Source organism: Ips typographus, linkage group LG3 (assembly GCF_016097725.1).
Source record: "Ips typographus isolate SLU linkage group LG3, UJ_Ityp_2.0, whole genome shotgun sequence".
Classification (NCBI taxonomy): domain Eukaryota; kingdom Metazoa; phylum Arthropoda; class Insecta; order Coleoptera; family Curculionidae; genus Ips; species Ips typographus.
Genome location: NC_138424.1, coordinates 4726688 through 4739044, shown reverse-complemented (window position 1 = coordinate 4739044; position 12357 = coordinate 4726688).

The following is a 12357-nucleotide window of genomic DNA, read 5'->3' as shown; positions in this document are numbered from 1 at the left end:
TTTGGCACTTTCAAGAAGGTTTTCAGTAGCATTTAGAAGTCTATGGAACTTTCAAAATCGTCCTAGAGGCGTCTGGACACTTTTCAGAAGATTTTCGGTATAATATAAAAAGGCTCTGGTAATTTAAAACAGTTATGCAAAGGTTTAAGACACTTGTAGAGGACTCTGGCACTTTTAAGGAGGTCCTAGAGGCGTCTGGCAATTTAAAAGAATTCTAAGATGGTTTAAAACACCTGTAGAGGACTGTACCACTTTTCAGAAAGTTTTCGGTAGGATTTAGAAGGTTCTGACAGTTTCAAAATGGTTATGGAGGCTTCTAGCAATTTAAAAGCGTTATGGGAAGGTTTAAGACACTTGTAAAGGGCTCTAGCACATTTTAGAAGGTTCTTAATATCATTTAGAGGTCTCTGGCACATTCAAAATGGTCCTAGAAGCATCTGGCAACATAAAGTAAATCTAGGATGGCTTAAAACACTTATAGAAGACTAGGGCACTTTTCAGAAGGTTTTCGGTAGAGTTTAGAGGCTTCTGAGAGTTTCAAAATGGTTTTGGAGGCTTCTAGCAATTTAAAAGCGTTATGGGAAGGTTTAAGACACTTGTAGAGGGTTCTGCTACTTTTTAAAATGTTCTTAATAGCATTTAGAGGGTTCTGGCACATTCAAAATGGTCCTAGAGTCATTTGGAAATTTAAAATAATTCTGGAATGGTTTAAAACACTTGGCACTTTTTAGAAAGTTTTCGGTAGAATTTAGAGGCCTCTGACACTTTCAAAATAGTTATAGAGGCCTCTGGAAATTTAAAACAGTGATGGAAACGTTTAAGACACTTGTAGAAGGCCATGGCATTTTTTAAAAGGTTTTCAGTAGCATTTAGAGGTCTTTGGTACATTCAAAATGGTCCTAGAGGCCTCTGGCAATCTGGAAAGGTTTAAGACACTTACACGTATAACTCTTTGACACACACAAGAAAGGTTCCTTTTTCACAACACATATTCTTGTTCGATATTTGTCTAATGAAATGAGATAAGGGATGTGACGCAACAGTCACAGTCACTGAACAGAGTATAGTGGTATGTTAAGGAACAGTTCAGAATCAAGTTAAATTGAATATGACCTTAAGTAAATATAATTTTCATGAAAATATGTGTTTTGGGTTTTTATTAAATCTATTGTTAATTTGGTTTGGTTTTCTGTATATAATTTTTCAGTTGGGTACTCATAATTATAACTATATTAACTTTGATGTGCTGCAAATGAACATGAAGACAAACCTCGTAAAGTGCAACATGTAATTATATCAAAAATTAAAAATTCATCGCAATTGGTTAATTTTTACAATGTTTCGTTGTTGCTTTTGTTTTCATGTCAAACAAGCGACGTTAACTAATCATCGCCTAAACGCAATTTACTTTTATTGATACGGATCGCGCTTTCAGCATTTAGTTTACTCTAGGCATTGTTTCGCTTCGCATTTAAACCAGTACCTACATAAAAATACGTGGTACTTCCTCCAGATCTTATACGTTGATAGCGAATAAATTATTTATTTTTCCGCGTTGCGTACTTTATAGCTAGTTTACCACTCGGTGAATGCGTTTGATTGCCTTTATTAAACCGTATACTATAAAATAGGAAAACTCCTTTCAGGAAAATCCTCGTGATTAATTACAAATTTTTCCTGCACATTTGCTTTTAATTAAATAATTAACTAAAAGCCGTCCGCCATCTTTAAAAGCGGGCTCCGTCTTCCTCGTCTCTCATCCTATAAGAAGTATTATTATTTTCCATATAATCGTTAAAACTTCAGTCTATGCATGACTAAACTTTTAGCGAGTATTAATATAGGCAACAAAACTTGTTACAAATTTTCCCTAAAGCTAGGAAGTTAGTCAAGACTTACGTCCCTAAAATACCCCACACTTTAATTAGCATTTACGTTTAATTTTTGCGAGGAAAAATTTGTAGAGGTTTTCATTTGTTACTTTAGTGATTTAATTCACAATTTTTGGTTGGTGAGTAACTAGCTAAATAGGCTATATGCGGTATAAATGGAGGCTAGAAAGAGAAATAAAGGGTGTAAGAAAGGGGCTTCTTAAGCCTTTAGCCGAACGTCTTGGGGAACAAAACATGCAAGCTTTTGAGGCGCGCATCAAAAACAAACATCGTTGGGAGCTAATTACAATCAATCAAGATGGCGGTTAATAAAGGGAGCCTGCTGATAAATCCTGATACTTTGAAATTTTGTTATATTAAGGAATTCTACCAGTGGCGTTCCACTACCGAATTAAACCGTCATAAAACTCTAGTTCTGTTTGATTGTGTTTAGAGTTGTAGTTTAGTAACTTCAAAAATGTATTTCTCCGGTACGGAGTGAATTCATATATTACATAATGTCTATGAAAAAACTGATAAATAACGAGTCGTCACTGATCATCCCCTGAACTTTTTGACAGCTAGTAATTAAGATTGATGTTTAGTAAGATCGGCAAAGCACAAGAAGACGGTAGGGCTGTTGTTATGAATATCAGAGGTGATTGGAGTTTTATTGTTTTTTGTTAAGCTGCCAGTTTCCTCTCGCTTTGTCTGGGACTGACAGTTTGACGAGTGTTGATGCGGTGCCGAAAAATCTTCGGTGCTAATAAATCGCGACATCGCCTACGCATTTAACGCCGTGTATATTAATTATAAACGACTACTTGGGCGGCCATTTTAATCGATAAGTGACGTGTAGGCTTGTCGACTGTCGAGATAATGAAACAATACATTTATTAATACTTAAAAGGCTGGTGTGCTGATGAAGGTCACATTCAAATTAGAAGATGAAACTGAATTTTAAAATGTTTGATAATCAATGAGGATGTTATGCGTATTTCATTGCTACGCACATATTTTTCTAATTTTGACAAATGAAGATTGGTCGTAAGACGTCCAGTTCTTCAACTGTAACTATAGTTTGTTTTCCTGCTTCTTGTAATCAGTGCCAAATTTAGGGGGGTGCTGGTAGTACTAAAAGCAGTAAATTTTTGAATGCGGTATGAAGCGGAAAAACAGGCGAAAATACACTAAGCCATACATTTTCGGTCGAAATGGCGTTAGTTTAAAAAAACCAGTTTGGTACACCCTGTCACTTTTTGCCATATAACTCCTTAGGGAGGTCCTTAAGGGAAAAAAAACTTAACAATCTTGTAGAGGATGAAACTTCCTACAACTTTAATTACACTTTTAAGTAGCTCTTTAAATAACGGAGCTACGCTCAGTCGAAATAGAGTTATGTAGTTCAAAAAAGTGTAACTGTTGTAAATGTCAAAATATTTTTTGAAGGGTCACGTAACCGTTTTTAAGTTTAAACTAATATCTTCAATGTCACGTGACTTCTCTTTACAGCGAAAACTGCCAGGTGACATATTTTCAATCAACAAATTTATTTTTTAAAGTTCACGTTACACTTTTTTTAACGTCAAAACGGAATCCTCAAGATCACGTGACTCTTTTCAAAGTAAAAATGGGTGCGTGACATTTTCAATCATCAAAGTTAATTTTAAAGGTCACGTCTTAAAAATGGAATTTATAATGTCACGTGAAAAATATTATTTGAAGGGTTACGTGACCATTTTTCAGTGTGAGCTTGTATTTTGAAAATCATGCGACTCCTTTTAAGTTGCAAACGGTCACGTGATTATTTTCAATCATCAAATTTAATTTTACAATCATGTGACCCTTTTTTAACGTCAAAACCGATTCTGAAGATCACGTTACTGCTTTTCAGTTTAACTGATATTTTTAAAATCACCCAACTCCTTTTACAGTGAAAATAGTCACGCAACGATTTTCAATTATCAATTTATTTTTAAAAAGGTCTAGTAACTTTTTTAACGTCAAAACGTAATCATAAAAGTCATGTAACTGTTTGAAATGACGAAATCGTATTTGAATTAATTTGAAAGGTTACGTGGCCTTTTCAAATTTAAACTGATATTTTTAAAGTCACCTAACTGTTTTCAAAGTAAAATTGGTTGTGTCATATTTTCAATCATCAAAGTTAATTTTAATGGTCACGCGTCTTAAAAACTGAATTTATAATGTCACGTGATTTTTAAATTTCGAAATATTACTTGAAGGGTAACGTCACACTTTTCAGTTTAAACTGACATTTTTAAAGTCACGTGACTCTTTTTTAACGTCAAAACAGAATCCTGAAGGTCATATGACCGTTCTTAAGTTTTAAACTGATACACTGAATCACGTAACTCTTTTTAAGGTGCAAATGCTGAGGTGACGATTTTCAATCATCAAAGTAATTTTGAAAGGTTTAGCGACACTTTTTTAACGCCAAAACGAAATCCTAAAAATCACCTGATTGTTTTAAATCTCAAAATATTATTTGAAGGGTTACGTGACCATTTTTCAGTTTGACCTGAAAATCATGTGACTCCTTTTAAGGTGCAAACGGTCACTTGACTATTTTCAATCATCAAATTTAATTTTACAATCAGGTGACTCTTTTTTAACGTCAAAACCGATTCTGAAGATCACGTTACTGCTTTTCAGTTTTACTGATATTTTTAAAGTCACCTAACGCTTTTTACAGTGAAAATGGTCACGTGACGATTTTCAATTATCAATTTTTAAAAAAGGTCTAGTGACTCTTTTTTAACGTCAAAACGTAATCATAAAAGTCATGTAACTGTTTGAAATGACGAAATCGTATTTGAATTAATTTGAAAGGTTACGTGGCCTTTTCAAATTTAAACTGATATTTTTAAAGTCACCTAACTGTTTTCAAAGTAAAAATGGTTGTGTGATATTTTCAATCATCAAAGTTAATTTTAAAGGTCACGCGTCTTAAAAATGGAATTTATAATGTCACGTGATTTTTAAATTTCGAAATATTACTTGAAGGGTCACGTCACACTTTTCAGTTTAAACTGACATTTTCAAAGTCACGTGACTCTTTTTTAACGTCAAAACAGAATCCTGAAGGTCATATGACCGTTCTTAAGTTTTAAACTGATACACTGAATCACGTAACTCTTGTTAAGGTGCAAATGCTGAGGTGACGATTTTCAATCATCAAAGTAATTTTGAAAGGTTTAGCGACACTTTTTTAACACCAAAACGAAATCCTAAAGGTCACCTGATTGTTTTAAATCTCAAAATATTATTTGAAGGGTTACGTGACCATTTTTCAGTTTGACCTGAAAATCATGTGACTCTTTTTTTAACGTCAAAACCGATTCTGAAGATCACGTGACAGCTTTTCAGTTTAACTGATATTTTTAAAGACACCTAATGCTTTTTTACATCAATTTTTAAAAAAGGTCTAATGACTCTTTTTTTAACGTCAAAACGTAATCATAAAAGTCATGTAACTGTTTTAAATGGCGAAATCGTATTTGAGAGGTTACGTGACCCTTTTTTTAGTTTTAAACACTGAATCACGTGACTATTTTTAAGGTGAAATTAACGTGACCTGACAGTTTTCAGTGACCAGACATGTTTCAATAAATAATCAAAGCAAATATTTTATTATTACACGGACAAGCAATTATTTGCTTTGATTTTAAGCAAATATTTACTTTGTGTAATGCTTGCGTTATTGACATTATTTTAGTAACATTTTATAGTCACTCTTGAGGTACCAGAATATGTTGTACAACAGGTTTGTTTCAAGCACATTTGAACGTTATCAACACGATTTTCATATACACATTTAGACATAGTCATGCCAATTTAACCTCGTTAGGGTCGGTTGTATAGGCTATAGTTAAATGTTTAAACAGTTCCTTAACAGAACACTAACTAGAAGTTTGACTGTGTAAATGATTGTTGAGTCATCTGCTAATATTAAAACATTCTTGGATAGTTTGAGGAATTTTAGAGGCTTCTGGCAATTTCAAAACGATTCTGGAAGCAACTAGCAAATATTAAAAGTGTCTGGGTTAGTTAACAAATAGTTGGTAGAATATTATTTTTTTAGATTTAGATTTTTTTATTATTTAAATAGTTGGTTTATTTTTCCTTCTCTGGTGCGGTAAAGTGCACTTTTCCGCACTCATTTTATTTAAAAAAACACATTTAAATCAAAAAAACCATAAGTGTTTATTTGATTTGTCAGTTAAGAATACACTTTTAATCATCTTTGCAAACAGAGGCTTGCATTTCAGTAATTTTACTATACATTTTCGTTCAATTAAATGAAAAATGATACTCGTAGGAAAAATGTTCTACCTAACACATGCGGAAAGCGTTTTTCCTGCCCTTTAACTGCTTGCCTTTCACCTGCAGTCTCGTGCAGGAAAGTACCATTTTCCGCACTTGTTAGGTAAATAACTATTTTAGATCATTCTACACTTTAACCACAAATGTTTGCGGCTATTACGCTCTTTTAATTTTGTTGGAGTTTTGACTACCGACAATAAAATAAAGCACTTTTACTACAAAAACAGCAGTAGACGACCTTTTAACTAACTTCTACTTTTGAAGGAAATGATCATTAATAATATTATGTATTGTATTTTTTACCAAGAAAAGGAACAAGCAATAATGAGACTATAAACTGACGAGCATTTCCTGCTTTAAGACCTGTTAACGCTTGTTCTGTTAGTTTATTGTAGTTATACCGGATACAGTACAAAAGTACTGACTTAAAACCAGTAGCAAAACTCTAAAGCAACTCGGGACCGGTCAAGATTGTTACTTCCCCCGTATACTTTTAAAACTAATTGAACAAAGTTGAAAACGTAGTCTAGCATGACATGTGTCTGAATTTTTCCTAGTCCGTAATTTTATTATTATTAATTATGGTCATTAGGGGTCGTATGTGGTCACCTGTGGGTCCACTGACCCGCGTACTATGCCTTTTCAAATTGTGGGAAAACTATCTTTAATTGTTTCGGCTCATTCGAGCATAACCATTAAAAAGATGTCGGGCAAGAAGTATTGTACGTGAATACGTAATAAGTAAAGGGGTGTAAGTGCAATAAAAATACCCAAAGTTAAATAAGACTTCCGCTCAATTAGTGGAGAGAGTAACTGGACCCTCTCAAAGTTGCAAATCAAATTATCAAGAACCGGAAAGAATCCAGACTTGCCAAATTTTAGCCACAAAAACCACACCAAGTGATGATATATAGTTCCCATCCACTTTTTGAGTAGTAGAACCTACAAGATTACTAAAAATAATAAAAATAAATTGTGAGGTACTAAGGAATTTATATACTGGAAGTGGTAATCAAAAGAGGGTGGTTGCAACTTGGCAACGCGGCTTTAACTCTTTCTTCTTGAGCGTCGAAGCGTCTAATTAAAAAAATAATATCGGCTACAAATTGAATTATAGCCAGTAATTTGGAGTTTAAATAAAGGGTTAAAAAAGTTTCTTATGTTGGAGGGACGGAAACCGGAGTATAAATCACAAATTAAGTGGTTTTTTTCCTCCTTATAAAGGTAGCGATAAGGGGGTTGAAGTAAAGCATTTAGTAAAGGAGCAACTTCCAACCCAAACTAATTGAACTAAGTAAACAATATTTGGAGTGATTGTAACGAGACAGTGGCGGATTTACGCTCCGACTAAAGCCAATACGAGGAACGACTTCTTGAACTTACAAAAGGGGTCCTAAATTAAAAAAAGGGGTAAAAACAGAGGCGACCACCGGCCCGAAAAGTCATAAATTTTAGATTCTATTTCAAAGTTTAAATACACTTGTTACCCCAGGGTGGCGTCTATAAAAAAACGGGGGACGATTTCCGCTTTTCTTTTTGGATTGCAGATTTAATTTTTTTTTTCAGGTAAAGCGCTGTAAAATGTTATCAGAAATTGCTTAGAAAACCACTAATTTTAAATCCAGTCTAAATTTCTAAATTGATATTTTCAGCTGCTTTCTACTCAGAGTTTTTTTGCGATATTTTTTGTTAAATATAATGGGGGTACCTTTGAGAAATACACAAGTGAAAAACTGGATGAAGTCCTTTAGTGTTTTAAACCGTTTTTTCACCCATAACAACAGTAAAATTTAATAATGTAAAGCAAGTAAAAGAACTAGACAAATTCATTACCGAAGTGAAAAAACAAGCTGCCACATGTCAATTTAACTGTTTATACGAAAGATCTTTCATAAAGACAGAATCATCCTAATTTTAATGACAAGAACTTACAACAAAAACTGCTTCGTAAACTAAATTGTGTTTAGACAAAATTCAGCACTATTGCAATTCAGCAAAAATTGTCTTGTAAACAGTGAAAATTGATTTAAGAAGCTTAAAAAATGTCGTTGTATCGAATTTTTATAGTTTCCGGCAAATTCAAAGACTTTAGTCTTGAAAATTGACTTAGAAACCAGTAAATTTACTTTCAAACGGTGAAAATTGACTTGAGAGGGGACTTGACTTAAAAACTGCCTTTTTAAGTTTTCAGAAGTTGAAAAACTTTAATATTAAAAATTGACTTGTAGACAAAAACTACTTTCATTAAAATTTTTGACTACAAATTCACACATGTTAAACCTGACCTGGACACCGAAAAGTGACTCTGAACCTCAGTGATTCTGAATGAAAAGTGATATCATAAGCTTAAAATTTGTATTTGAAGTAAGTTTTCAATATTTTAGTCTTGAAAATAGGATATTGACATTAGATCCATGATAATTGACTTGAAGAATAACTTTTCAAGTCTTTTGACTTTGATTTTCATTTTCTTAGAACTATGGACTATTTTTGGGGCTTTAAAACTGCTTTCAGCTTGGAAAATGGAGTTTCAAGGCTATCTTCACCAAGTTTTTCACATAGCAGACTTAAAAAACAATTTTTACATTTTTCATAGGCTTAAAAATGGAATTCAAGTATTGTCACTATTAAATTGACTTCTAGACACTTCTGTGTTAAAAATTCGAGTATTTCTTCAAAATCTAAGGTGCTTTTAGTGCTTTAAGGCTGTTTTCAGTCATCTTCACAAAGTTTTTGACTATCAGGCCGGACAGCCAGTTTATACACTGTCCATAGTCTTGAAAATGTAATTTCAAGCTCTCACTATTAAATTGACTTATACGCTCATCGGTGCAAGAAATTGGAGCATTTCTAAGAAATTCGGACTGTTTTTAGTGCTTTAAGACTGAAAAATCGAGTTTAAAACTATTTATAATAGTAAAAGTTAAGTTTCAGACTCTTCATCAGTGTTAGTAGTAAGTAAAAAATTTTGGTACTGAATGCTACAATATTAGTCTTCAACACTAATTTTTAGAATTGAATTAGTCCGAAAATTTTATTTGTACTGTTACCAGTGTTTAATTGAATTCTAGACTTGTTTTAATCCAGAAAATTGGGTTGTACACCAATTAAAATAGACTTTTGAACTCTCTTTAATCTTAGTAAAGTCATTTCTAGCCTTAAAAGTTAACTTTTAGGCTATTTTTAGTATCAAAAAATGAGTTTTTGAATTGACAGTCGTTGTATTGATTTCCGGACTGTTTTTAGTGCTTGAAATTCAGTTTCAGACACTCGACAATGGATTGCAGTCTGAAAAAAACGAATTTTAAAACTATTCCTAGTAGTAAATCACAAGTTTTTAGACTATTCAGTACAAATTTGGACTCTCACAAGTCTTGAATGATCAGTTTTACACTACGTATAGTCTAAACAATTGAACGCCAGTAAAAATTACACCAAAAATCCTGTTTTTTTTACTATTTTAAGTGTCAAAAATTAAGTCGCAAACCTCACAGATGACCAGATTTGAATCCGTTTGAACTATTTTAATTTAATCCAAGTAGACATTTTTGTAAATTTTATATAATATCCAGTAACCATAGAAAATAGAATAGAATAGAATTCAAGTGTACACAATGCGATTATGACCAAAGGCGAGAAAAGTGAGCTGCTTATGAAACATTCTGTCAAAAGTGCTAGAAAATCAATTTTCCGAAAATGTGTAGATTTAGACCCATAGCTGAGCAACAAAACTCAAGAGAATATGGACAATAAAATTCAAGCAGGAATTGGAATACACAAAATATAGAATGAATTCGAATCAACAAACACGATCAATCTTGCACAAACAAATCATCCTCCAGTGGTACTTGAGTAAAATTTGCATTTAAAATTATGAAAAAATGTCTCGAATGGTTTTCGGTTTATTAATATAAAAACGTTTTAGACCAAATTTGTTTTTTTTTCAATATATCCAGTACGAAACCGTACAAAATTTGGAAACAGAACTTCATGATATTCATTTTGCATGTTACCTTTGCCGATTTAACCAAACTTCTCAAAACAATAAAAATGCTTTTGTTTTAAGATACAAAGTGTCAACATATTAATTTTTATACCAGAATATAATTTGCTTTTGGAATATTAATTTTTCTAATGTCTAATGCTAGTTCAAATAAATTAATATTGTAAACCTTCAGAAATAAACATTAATAAAACTATTCAAAAGTTTTAATTTCGGTAGTTTCAAAAAATGTTTTCATTAACGCATTGAACTAACAACTTGCATTTTTTTCAGACTTCTTATGATTAAAGTTCTGACATACTCTCACCGTTAACGAACCTGAACAAAAACATAAAGAATTTTTGCAGGACTGAAATTTCCATCCCGTTTCAATCGGAAAACTTTCTAATTTCCGAAAAACCGCCATAACCATTCCGACGAATGATTATTTCCTTTCGGGCCGCTATAGATGTCGGACCATTAATATCGTCCTGGAAAGAGGGAAAGAGCATCTTTCCACTTTCTTGCGATTCCAAAAACCCATTCTACCATTCAATCTAATAAATTTATTAATATTGCCTCGGATTCGCGCCTTGCTCTTTTCACCCGAAAAGATACTGGAGACGAGCAAAAAGTTTGGAAAAGCTTCTTGTCGTTCACATTATAGTGACTTAAGACTCTTTAGGTTCCTTAGGCTCAAACTGGACTGGAAAATATGTGACGTGGGCAGAAATATTTGAAGTGAAGACGAATGAAAAGTTGTTTTTAGAGTAGTTGAACCATATGGTTTACCCTGGTAGGTGGCTGACAATCGCAACTCGATGATATACCTAAGTAATGCAGAAATACGATTATTACTTCCGTCTTTTCGCGAATGGTATAGGAACGCGTAAACCGAATAAAAAGCCATAAAAAAGAATGGGAATGAACGCTAATAGCCGATTTCTTATTGTGACTAGGATTTATCTGAGTTTTATTTTATAGGCCGCTAACATGTGAGGCATTTTGTAGAGCTGGAGGCGTCTGGGTAATCGAAAACGCACCAGAACCAATTTCAGACACTTGGAATCAATCGCAACTGATACTTAATCGATACCAACACTAAAATTACCGAAGCCTTTACTAATCGATAATACAAGCAGAAGATGGTACTTTGCTGGTACGAAGTAATTTCCAGTCTAACCGTACAGGTCGGCAAGAAATTGATTAGTGGCTGCGGTAATTACTGTTTGTTTGCCACATGCTCTAAACATAGAAGACGTAATAAAATCTGGGCCTAAATTTACCTTACAATAATGGCATAGAGAGACACTTTAGGAGGATTTATTACATTCCATCCATAGAAGATGATCCGGTCTGAGTATATCAGATAAAGCGGGGAAAAATTCGGAACGGACCCATATATTATTAAAAGTTGGTTCGAAAAAATAAAATACAATGTATTAAACCGCCACAAATCTTCGAGGCAGGACACCCGGCGTTCGAGTAACAGATCGTAAAATATGGCGGGTGTCATTTTTGAATTTACTGCCCTTTCGGTAGACGTTCATTATGGATTAAGCCACTGATAAATAATTGATTTAATATGCCTCATGGTTCTCTTAACCGAATTTGATTTTAACCTACAACTATAAGCAACTCGAGGGTTTTAGTATTGTCCTGAAAGTGAATTTTGTTGAAGAACATAATTATGCGGACTAGAACAACATTGAAATCGGTCTTTGCCGGTTTTGACACAAAAGAATATGGCACAGATTGTCCATGAACAAACCAAATTCAGAGTCCAATATTATCCCAACAGACGTAGAATGGCTCAAAAGTAACAACTATGCAGACTATCATCAAAAGAAAGATTCAATTTGTGCAGCAAAAGTGGCCAAAACATTTTGTTTTTTTTTACAAGACTAGATCTGCAACCAAAATTAAATCTTTAACTTTTTATTTTATGCTAAAACAGTTATTTACGTGTAGAGTGCTGAAAGAAGAAGACTCTGAAAGTTCACAGATATTTAATTGAAGGAAATTGATTAGCAGTGAAATGTATCACTAAACAAAAATCGGTACAAACCTTAACCATTATCAAATACTTGTTTTAGTCAATAAAATGAAATTGATAAAAGGGAAGAAAAATTTAAGTGACATCAAAAATTTGGAAGA